Source organism: Ascaphus truei, chromosome 10 (assembly GCF_040206685.1).
Source record: "Ascaphus truei isolate aAscTru1 chromosome 10, aAscTru1.hap1, whole genome shotgun sequence".
Classification (NCBI taxonomy): Eukaryota; Metazoa; Chordata; class Amphibia; order Anura; family Ascaphidae; genus Ascaphus; species Ascaphus truei.
In genome coordinates, this window is record NC_134492.1 from 20,487,532 (window position 1) to 20,499,644 (window position 12,113).

The window sequence follows — 12,113 nt, forward strand, 5'->3', positions numbered from 1 at the left end:
CTTTTTTGGAGAGTTTTATTCTCCATATGCAGAAAAGTGCGAATTCTGCTATGTTTAACATGGATGCGTGTGGCGAGTTTAAATTGGCGAGATGCGCGCTTCAGAAACGTGTAAAAACAAATTCGCGCCTTTTTTTTCCCATTGCAATGGCCGCGAGCGGCAGCTTCTTGCCAATTTTTTCTGGCGAGGCAAAAAGGAGACAATCGCGCCATTTTATTGGCGCGAACAGCCGCTAGATGCCGTTCGCGGCTCTCTGCATTAGGATATTTTTAAAACTGGCGAGATTGAGGTTCTCGCCAGCCGCGAGGCGAGTTTTACAAATAGAAAAGAAAAATTGGCGCGTTTTTCGGAACTCGCCATTTTCTGCTGTTTTCTGCGCGATTTTCTCCAAAAAATGGCGAATTTCGAAATAGCGCTGCTCTCTGCATAGGCCCCTATGTATTTATTCTATTAGGCTACTTGAATATAAGTCATATCTCATAAAACACAGAATGGAAACCGTTCTGAGATGTGAGGTCAAAGACGTTTGGGTTTCTGCAGCAAATACTGTGTATCATGTCTTGGCAGGCCTTCAGTTAACCCTTTAGCTGACAGAGGGGAAGGCATAGCTGGGAAAGGCAACTTCCATATCGACAGTTATGGTGCCAGGAGAAACAGTAGAAAGAGTAGCTCTGACTGCATTACTTTGAGCAAAATGTAACACAAATCCAAATTGCCCTATCACAAAAAGTCCAAATTGGACTAATAACAGTACAGTACCCAAATGTCTTTTTTTTTTAATTTAAGTCTTATAAAGCCACAAGCATGTGATGTGTTTGTTTAGCTGTTGTTGTTATGATGGAGCATTCGTTTCCTATATCATATTATTTCATTGCAAATACTGGTTGCTGCTGTAGGAGAATATGTCAGCCTGTATGCTTTGTGCATGCTAGTACAATTTCGTTGTTTCTACTATGTAACCCTTTCTATTCCTGAACTCGATCCATTGATTCTCTTCACTATTAATTTAGCCTGTTTTTTTTTCTTAGCTTACTTTCCCAGCAGAAGACCAAACAAAGGTAGCAAACATTTGATTACATGATTAATAAGCAAAGCGATGAAATATATTTGCATAAAATAATTGGTGTGGTGTGAGGCGGTATGATTTATTATTTATGAACAAATATAGGCTATTGCTTTTAGTTCCTGAAGCATGAACATGGGAAGGATGCTGATGCAGGGAGTAATCTGATTGCCAATTCTTGAAGTCAGGAAGGAATTAATTTGTCCCCTTCTGATATGTCACTGGAAGATATTTCACTAGGGGTTGTAGTTTGCCTTCCTCTGGATCAATAAGTAAGTATAGATATAGGATAAAGTATCTGTTATCTAAATTTAGCATAGGTTGAACTTGATGGACATATGTATTTTTTCAACCTCATCTACTATGTGACTATGTAACTATGTAATTATGTAACACAGAATTGGAAATTGACTTCAAGCTTGGTGACCTACGAATTGCAAGCAATATTTTGAAAATGTCAAGAGCAATTAGTTTTCACAGGGTCTCTGTAAGACATTATCCCTGTCACAAGTCCCTCTCATCCCATGTAGGATATAACAAGCTAGACATGAATTACTTCTGTCTTGAGAAAAATCCCCGACTAGGTCAGAAACGTTGATCAGTATTAAATTATCACATATGTTTATGAAGTCCGTGTGAGTGCTACCTTCCTTCTCTACAGTCGCAAGCCCGAAATGCGTTGGAACCAGGCAGCACCCGTGGCAGTATATCTGCTAGAGCAGCGTGAGTGCTCCGTCTCCAGAATTACTAGGAAGAGAAGAGATATTCATTACTTCCATGGGCTGTCTTCTGTACCAAGGGCAACATGTGCCCATATAATTCATATTTATTTATTTAGAACTTTTTCTAAAGCGCTACTCACCAAGAAAACTCAGTGCTAGAGCACGTGTAGGAACTTAGGGAGGACCCCCATCCCAGACCAACAACCGGGACCTACTGAAAACATAGGAGAAAAAAAGAGGAAGACCAATAAAAGGCAGACATCAGAAATAGGAACAGGAAAGCTGGCTGTCAGGGTCTGTTTGTCATGCTTTGTTTTAAAAGGAAGGTTTTTCATTCCTTTCTGAGTGGAAATAAAGCCTCCTGATTTCTTATAGCAGCAGGAAGCTTATTCCAGTCTTGGGGCGGTTCCTGAAAAAGCTCTCCCTTGAGCTATATTGACCTTAAACCGAGGCTCAATCAGTTGAGGGGCGATGGGAGAACTATTGGGGGTGTTACTGATCAGGCAGTACTGAAGGTAAGGGGGGGGGAGTAGTCTATGGATAGGTCAAGATCTTAATATTAACCCTTTGCTTCACCAGGTGCAGATCTTGTAATACAGGCGAGATGTGGCCTCTCCTCGCCCTGCCTGCTATAAGACGGGCTGTGGCGTTTTGTACCAATGTGCAGGGCTTTGATATTATGTTTTTGGAGACCCATCAGAAGAGCATTTGTAAAATCCAGTCTGCAGAGGATCAAGACCTGTGCTACTCTCTGTACATTGGGTTTCAAGAGAAACACTTTAATTTGTCTCAGCCGATGGATTTGTAAGTAACAGTTTATTAATTATTCAAAAATTAATTTCATTTATTCAGAGTATTCATACACTGTAAAAACTTAACTGTTGCAAGGAGCATAAAGACAGTAACAACCATCAATTTTCTGCTGTTCTATGGAGTTTGAGATTGTAGAATAAATACCAGCATAGTCCCTCCCTTGACCTATGCCAGTGGGGATCAACTCCAGTTGTCAAGACCCCCCAACAGGTCAGGTTGCTTTGAGGACCGGAGTTGACCACCCATAGACTATGCTGTCCCATGCATTATCTGTGATACCTTCTACTGAAAAACATGAGAGTCCTTCTCAATTCAATTATAGTGTACAGAGCTTTCAAAACCTCACTGGTCTTTTTTGACAAGTCTATTACAACCTGCAACAAATCTACATTTCTCCAGGACCAATATGAAAAGCAAGTAAGACATTCAGCATCTTTGACTATGGTGCTGATCTAATGATGGTGTAATAATGATGTCATATCCTTTGGCATTATGGCAGTCTCGTAAAACGGGTGCGTTGTATACAGAAATCATATTTTGTAGCATTGTTTGGTTGTGGTCACTCTTTGAACCGATCGAAGAAGTCAGTTTCACATAAAATATAATGTCTGCATAGACTTTACAAGCTGGTGTGTGGTTATGTAATACATAACTTTGAACCAAATACGGCCAGTAGAATGTTCAAAATTATTATCTGTAATAAGAGCATTGATATCATCCCCTAACTCTGTTTTTTCCCTTGCTCCTTTGGTAAAGTCCTACTTTTCTATATGCCAGGGGTGCGCAAACTTGGGGTTTTGGGGGTGCAATATTCTCCGCGGGGGGGGTGCGGGGTTTACAGAGGCCCCGCCCGCTTGCCGGAGGCATTCAAATTAAATGCCGGGGAAGCGACAAAGGCCTCTGTAAACTGTACTTACCTTGGCTCAGATGGTGTCTGAAGATGCGTCACCATGGCAACGCGGCGTCAAGTTGCCATGGCAATGTGACATCATGACGCAAGAACCAAGGCAAGGAGGGCAGCGCGAGGAGTGCAAGGGGGCAGCTGGCAGGGGGCGCAGTACTTATTACTGGCAAATATTCCATAGGAAGATTGTTCTCCTTCACTCCTGATGGAGGCTCTCCATGGTGAAAGGGTTAAATATATTTCTTTAAAGTTTTTCCTATTGGATAACCTTTCTTCATACACTGAAGACAGTCTCTGAGTCATTCAGTCCCTTAGCACCTTTACACAGCACATATCCATTGGGGGGGCTTTAATACTAAGGTTATCCGTGTCTGGGCCTAACAAACAGTGGCTAATAATACCGTGGCATTCAGAGCTTGCTAATGAACTAGTAAAGCTGAAAAACAACCTCATTAATGTTAATATTTAGATTTCGCTGTAATGGTTCAGCTCACAAAGAAACATTCTCCTTTCCAAGCAGATAATAACGGCCTGTGTACACTGTGAACTGTTGAACTGGTTTAGCAGTGTTAGACAATTAGTGAATAAACATGTATTGTACATATTGAAAAGAGAATAATTTTTTTTTTTAAAAATAGAGAAACCGAACTATTGGTGTTACATTCACCGTCTGTACAACTGTCATAACAATCTCATCAGCTCTGGCGTGGTGAGCACCAACACAAAGGAAAAGATAACTACTGTAGCTGCTAAAATACAGTGATGCTAGAGGCGCTACTGTACAGTGGAGTATCCTGACTTGAGCAGCTGCCATACATTATTCAATAAAGTGCCATAGCGCCAATTAGGCTCTACTGCACACAAAGGCCCCGACTTCAATGTGTAACTTGAGGGAAACTTTTCTGGGGCAAATATAATGATGGTTTATCTTGCAAGTGGAGTCTGGCGGGCACCGTTGCTATCTTTCTGCCTTATTATTTATTCTTTCCTGCCTGAATGCAGATTGCTGGTACATTGTTATGTGTGTAACACCTCTAACCCTGGTCACACCAAAGTGTGTCACTGTCTCCTAACGTGATTGTGTGTGTGGGCAGGTGGTGCTCAGCTGTTACCTTATCTCTCAGGGTGCTGGACTTCGTGCAGGGCTGGGGTGTTGAGCAAGAAAAAAAGAAAGGGGTGCCAGGAACTTTCTTTTAACTTTATTGAACAGGTATCTTAGAGCAGAAACAGGACTGGTTTTAGGTCATACGACCACTTCTTGTTACAGGATAGACACATACACCCAGGTTTCCTCAACCATGAGGCTTGTAGGCTGAGTAGCTCTTTTTCAAGCCTTTCCCCTGTTGCCACAAGCAGAGCTGGAACATTCTCCAACAATTCCTCAGCAACTCTTCCAGGTCTCCTCAACGAGTCCCTGTTTGAAGAACCCACTTCCTGCTGTGGCTGGCTACAGGTTCAGTGTAGTGTCTACAGGGCCCCTATACTGAGAGACTTGCCCTAACTAGAAAACAAAACAAAAAAACGTCTCTTACCCGTAGTTACAGGACTATAAATATATTTGTAGGTGAGATCCCCTCCTCTGGTTGCTCCTGGGATCTGAGGAAAGGGATCCAGGTCCCTTATATTTATAAGCTTTCTCCTACCCCAGTTGCTGGGCAGGAAAAGAGAAAGCCTTAACTACTGAGTCATCTCCTAACAGGTTGACCCTTCCAGCACATTCTGGAACAACAGGAACTGGCCAATCACCGGCCTAGGTGAAAAGAAATGTTTAGACAGCACACAAAGTATATAAACAGGGAGAACAGGTGGTGCAAACGGGAACAGGGAGGACCCTATTTCCTCCCAAATAATATAAATAGTACTCAAATGTTCCCAGCACTCAAGTGAGTGCTGGGAACATTTGAGTACTACCAGCCTAGGTTACTTGCAACATGAAATAAGTTACTTCACATTAGCTACATGAACTAGGGCCTGTAAGGGATTTAACTCCTTACCTCCCTGTAGGGACCAGGGACTCACTATGATAATTCTAGCATACCCCAAGGGTGCTACATGTGCATACAGTATCATATCAAGCAGTGGTTACATATTATCTCTTCTGCGTGGATCTGAGTCAAATACCTTACAAAATGTGCTGCATGAGAAAGGCATGGCCTGTGTCTGGAAATCCAACCATGAACTGTTAAGGCAAAGAACGCAGTCACTACCTCTGTTACTCTCCACAATACAATGGGTATTTATACAAAGACTAAATAATCCTTGTCCTACTAATCTGCGCCTTTTCTGGGTATAAAATAATTACTTTCTGTATTAACACAGTGAGAAATTGAATGTCCAGTCTCTGCTGGATGTTCAGCTACCCCTTGGCTCAGGAACCTCTTTTTGAGTCCGGGCAAGGAATATGCAGTTTGCTGGTCCTGCTGGTTTCAGGGTTCCATATGACAGCACAAGAAAAGAAACCTCTATTAAAGCTGCAGTTCAGTCAATATCATGCATGTGTGTTTTTTTTAATAAATCAGTTCTGTAGTAAGAAAAAATACTTTTAGCATTTTCTGTTTTTAAAAAAACAACTTTGAAAGACAAATTTTCTTGTATTCTATTTTAACAGCCATTTGCTAAGGCACTGCCCCTTCATGTCCTGTCACAAGCCCTGGCACACCCCTTTGTCAGCCCTGCCCTCCCTCTAGCACATGTCAGTGCAGGAGTGCTCATGAATATTCATGAGCTTCCACTGAGAGACAGAAGCAGAAGAAAAACAGATCCCTTCACTAATGATGTCACCAAATTTTGCAGATCAATACATGGAGAACGAATTGACCTGCAGTTATACAGTTCTTTAGGTAATTAGAGATTGTCCACATGAAAATATTGAAGTAAAAAAATAAATTAAAAAAAAAAAGAAAAAAAAAAGACTGAATTGCAGCTTTAAGTACCTGTATGTATCACTGGTGTTTTATGATAGCTGTGCACTCTCTGACATACAGAACCAATTTTTACTACCGATAAGTGGTTTTATAGTATTATTAAATTATCTTCCAGTGCTACAAAGTGTCTCCTGAAATAGCACTCCTTAGAAAATATTGCTCACAGTATTCTGCAAGTTCTGCGCTCTGCTGCACTGAAGCAGAAGTGCCTAAAAGGGTCTGACCTTTCACGGTCATGGACTCTATCACCTCATAAGCATCTCCCTTTATTAGCATTTCATGAGTTGTTTTTCTTACAAGCCTCTCTATTCACTCCAAGTTAACAGAAGTAACAGTAAGTGGCACACGAGTTTCACCTGTACCAAAAAAAAAAAAAAAACATCTTTAGAAGACACAGAGAGTAAAGAAAGGAGCATCAGGATATGGAAAAGTGTTTAAGTACCAAGTTTTTCAAATGACCCCAATACAATATTTCTATTATGATTTTGTCATACCTGTTGTATTTAAAAAAAAAAAAAAAACTTCCATTCTGTGAAAGAAGTGTCCTCTGTACAATGTTGATCCATACAGTAGTACTGGGGTGTACCACTGATTGAGCCACCTGTGCTGAAGCAGGGATATCCTTAAAAGCTGACCTGTTGGTGGCTCTTGAGGAGTGGAGTTGGCCACCCCTGCAATGTGTTATTGGCAGGTTTAGGTGATGCTCAGGAACCAAGACAGCCACAGAGAATACTTTGCAGACTGACAAGGTCCACAAAATGTGTAAGAACAATGGTCAGATGTAGCAAACACCACTTGTGCTAACATCTATAGGGGAAGAGCATTTGGTTTGTCAGTGTTAATCTATCACGTACTTCACACTGCACCTGGAAAGAATATTGTGGGCTATGAACCTATATAATCAAGCTGACACTGGACATCTCCATCCATTCTGTGCCTCTGTAAATTAATCTGTTTAAAATGCTAAAGCAGGGTGTCGCATGCATGCCATGAACAACAGAGGATGTTACTTAGTCCTGGGACAAAATAACCTTATCAGAGCCAATAATCTGATTTATCGTGGACAAGACCCATAACAATTTGTGTCAGAATACTCAAAGCTTCTGAAAATGCCACGAGAATGAAACAGAAATGTGACAAATTGTGAAGTTTTTATCTTTTTGAAGAAGCGTGACTATGTGCTTAGTTGCCTCCGAAAACACGACCAACCATTTGGGCTCAAAATGGAGGCAGGTCAGCTTCCCTAGCATCAATCGTCGCTGAAGTTTGAAGTTTGCGGAGAGTGCAGAATTATTTTCCAATATCAAGTCTCTATTCCAAGCTGGATTAAAGACGGCTATGAGAGAGGTCAACAGAGAACTTACATCTCTGGGAGAACAAGCAGACTCTTGAAACAAAAACGGCTGACATTGTGAACGCTTAAAATGCATTAGACCCCAAAATGCGAAAAGTCAACGAGTTGATTGTTGACAAAGGAAAGAGAGATCTCCAGGAGAAATCAGCGCACCTCAAAATAGAAAAGAGGAAAGAAAAAAGAAAGAAAAGCAAAATAGTGAAGCACGTTCACAAAATTCTTTGCAAGATTCAGTGGTGAGGTATGCACTTACATGCATGAGCCTGAGCCCAGGCACTGAAAGGTTTCCTCACTCCTCCGCTCCCACAGTGGTACAGAAGGATTCTGATGCCTTGTTTTTAAAAAGTCTAACTGTCGCATTATGTGAGCAGAGGAGTAAATAAACCTTTCAGTGCCTGGGCTCAGGAACTTGCATGTAAGTGCATATCTCACCACTGAATCTTGCAAGGAATTTTGTGAACGTGCTTCACTATTTTACTTTTCTTTCTTTTTTCCACTTTTCTATTTTGAGGTGCGCTGATTTTCTGTGGAGATATATATATATATATATATTTACCACTTTAGGATGTAGTTCAAGTTCTTATGATCTCAATTTAAGTATTTTTTAGGCTTTTAATCCCCCCCCCAATGGAATCCTCCCCCTCCAAAACAGAATTCCCCACTCCCCCAAACAGAATCTCCCCCCCCCCCCCCCCAGTCCCTCCCACACAGAAAACAGGAGGTTACAGTGCTGCTGCTGTTGGGTCCGTGGAGACAGCAAACAGATGTCCCCCTGCACTTGGTTTAAGAGGTACACTAACAGTCACCCCACTCACTCACCTTAGTGGATACCCACACTGGCCCCCGCTGCCAGCTCCCTGCCACGCTCTCCTCACACAGGCAACTGCACAGCGTGTTCAGAAAGAATTGTTAGGCCTCGTTCAGGGTGCAGGCTTCGGAGGGAGGGCGTGCTGATGTGCGAGCTGCCGTGGGACACAATGTATTCAAATTGAATACTGGTTGTCAGGGTAGCAGCTGCCCTGTCTCCGAAGTACGGAGTTGACGCTGGCGACAGTTTCAATAAAAAAAACAATTCTTTTTAGAAGCTGCAGCAGCGTCACTGGGACCTCGGCAGCCAATGAAATCATTCTTGAGAATGATTTCAAGACTGCAACTTGGATCCCTAATCTCCCGTCTTTAGACCTGAAAAAGTCTACTGGGAGGATGAACACGCATCGCCCAGCAGACTGCCGCCCGCCCTCGCGAACGCCCGCCCTCCAACTCCTGCCTCCGGCACCCTGAACGAGGCCTGACATTGTTACCGCGCTATGCAGCTGCTTGTAGTAGTCCCTGCCAATGAAGACATCGTCTCCAATCCAGGCTCGGGGGAGGCAGCGAACCAGAGCACTGACGTAAGGAAGAAGCAGGGAAAATCTGCCACCCCAAAATTCTGCCGCCCTGGGCCCAGGTCTAATGGCAAATCTTTAGAAGGCACTCAGCCAGGGCAGCAGCTATAGCATTGGACTAAACCAGATGCTGGGAAATTCCACTGTCACATATCTCTCAGGTGTCTCAGGTGTGCTAATTATTTTTGCACAAGGAACATTGAACTGGCAACCAGAAAGCAGAAATTGTCTGCTTTTAAGGCAACAATTCTAATTTCCCCCTTTTTTTCTCTTTCTTTTATATGTAAAGCGTGTGACAATGTATAATTTTACATTCTGACAATTGTTAGGTGCTCGTGTTATAAATCTCTAAAAATCCTGATAGTGTGCCTAACATAATGGCCACCTTTCAGTTTAAATCAATCCTTCAGTTACTGTAACTCAGCAGCTACAATGTTTCCTTATATTACTAAAGTAACTATCTGTTTTTACAGTTTGCAGCTCAAACTGCTGGGAACATTGGCAACGAATGATCTCAAACAGGAAAGTGTTGCAAAGATCTTGCACTACTTGAGAGGTGTGCTAAAACCTGCTATAGATTTCAAAGGATGCTTTAAAACGGACTAAACTGGCATTAAGCGTTAAATAAAAAAAACACTATTATCTAATACTACAGAACTTTTTATTTAAAAAAAACCATGATGATTTGCTTCTTTAAAGGAAGCTAGAGGGCTACAGGTGTGAGTAGCAGAGCTCAAATGTATGCTGTGACATCAGCATTTCCCAGTATCTGGGTTAGTTCAATGCTAGAGCTGCTGCCCTGGGTGACAGGCTTGTGGATTCTGTTGGGTCTGACACTGGTACCCCCTACAGCATAGGTGCCTTTAGGCTAATTGGCCTTAAGGGTATATTTTATGTGTGACTCATTTAAATATACTTTGTATAGACATTACCATATGTCCCAGTGTACCTGTGGTATGTTCCTTTTTTATCACAGTCATCTCTCCCTAACTTATTTGGGGGAAGGTTTGAGGGGACATATATACAACTGGAGATACAATAAAGTTAGCTCCTCCCACTCCCCTATCCCCCTTAGATTTCTTCCTATCTCTATTTCCAGAGTTGTCAAAGATCTGCAGAAGATCAAACATTTTATCTGGGCTTGCAAGAAACCAAGAACTAATCTTAAGATTTTATTACGCCCCAGTAATGATGGTGGACTTGCCATCCCCTGTGCAAAAACATACTAACAGCTCAGATGGCACAAATTGTGCTCTGGCATGTACCCCTTAAATCAATTACATGGGTAAACTCATCTATCAAACCCCTGGAGCTGCACTCCCTCCTGTGACTTTTAAACAAAGTCCCACTAACGCTTCACGACTTCCTACGATTAATCAGTCCTTGAAAATTTGGGACACACCAAACATTAACTCATAATTGGCCTGACCCATTACCAATATCACTCCCCTCCTTAAAAACCCAGCCGTTGTTCTGGGCCCTAATACCAAGAATTTGTCGCGATGGAGAGGATATTGGGAGAATTAGAGATCTTATGGTCATGGGAGTGACTGCCATGAAGCAATCAGCCATCTTTCGAAAATTATCTTCAGAGACCAGCAGCAGTGAGCAGCAGTGAGCAGCAGTGAGCAGCAGTGAGCAGCAGTTCCCGGCTGGAGAGTGAGAGGTAAGAACCAGTGTTCAAGACCCACCAGGAACACCACTTCTGACACTTATGGATGGTTGCACATTAAACCTTTTAAGACCTTACAGAAACAGTTTCATATTCCTAATAGCATTTATTATGGTACACACAGCTGAGGCATTTTACAACGTCAGGTCTGCTGAGTATTACCTAATAGTACCTATACCTACTAAAAATGTATTTGCAGGTCTATTAAGAGTTTGTTCTTTCTCCTGTATCAAACATGAATCTCCAAGGGAAAGCCCTCGGACTTCCACTTTATAAAACAAGGAGCGCTGGACTTGGGAGAGACACTCGAGCCACAGATCTGGGAGGACATTTGGGAAACTATCCTCAGTTTCTAGTAATACTTATATCAAGGAAAACAATTACAAAATGATCTATCGCTAGCACCGAACGCCAGAGAGATTGCATACAATTTATAAGCAAATTTCTCTGCTACGCTTTGGGAATTGTAACAATGTTGGCTCATTCCTACATATATGGGGGCTTTGCCCATCAATCTCGACTCTGTGGAATAAGGTCTTTAATATTATTAATAGAAATGTAAATATTTCCCTGAGGCCTAGTTACAGACATGACCCTTTTTTTTAATGAATCGATTTCAAGTATATCAAGAACACAATCTTGTGACCCATATTTTTTTCAGCCACTACGTGTCGTATTGCTGCTACTTGGAAAAAATATGCCCCAAGCCTATCCATAATTAAAAACAAAATATGGCAAATAATATACTATGAAAAAAATGACCTCTTTCTTGAACCGCACAATAAAAAATCCAATGAACTCTGGGACCCGTGGCTGAGAAGCTGTTTAAGGAAATTTCATCCAAACACCCCTCCTTCTTACAGGGTGTTTGGCGGTTTTGAATGTATATAAGGTTAGACTGTCATATGCATGTGCCAAATGTAAGTCATCTGGATGCATTTTTGCTAAATGTTTCGGTGACTTGTATAATTTATCATTTCACTTGATTTAACGTTCTGTAACCCCTTCCTCCCCCTTCATGTCTTAATTCGGCACCTTGCCCTCCATAGGATTTAAGATCTTGAACTAAATAGAAACGAAGTTTAACAAATAATACTAAAGCATCCCGTGGGCTGGAGGTTGGTGCTTAGGAGTGGCGTGTGTGCTACACGCTTCCCCAAGACTCCCATACGAGTGTTTGCCAGACTCACAAGCCACAACGCCATATTTACGTGAAATCAAGACCTTGTAACACTATGCCAAGTATAGTTTGAACTTTTTCATGTAAATAAAACAA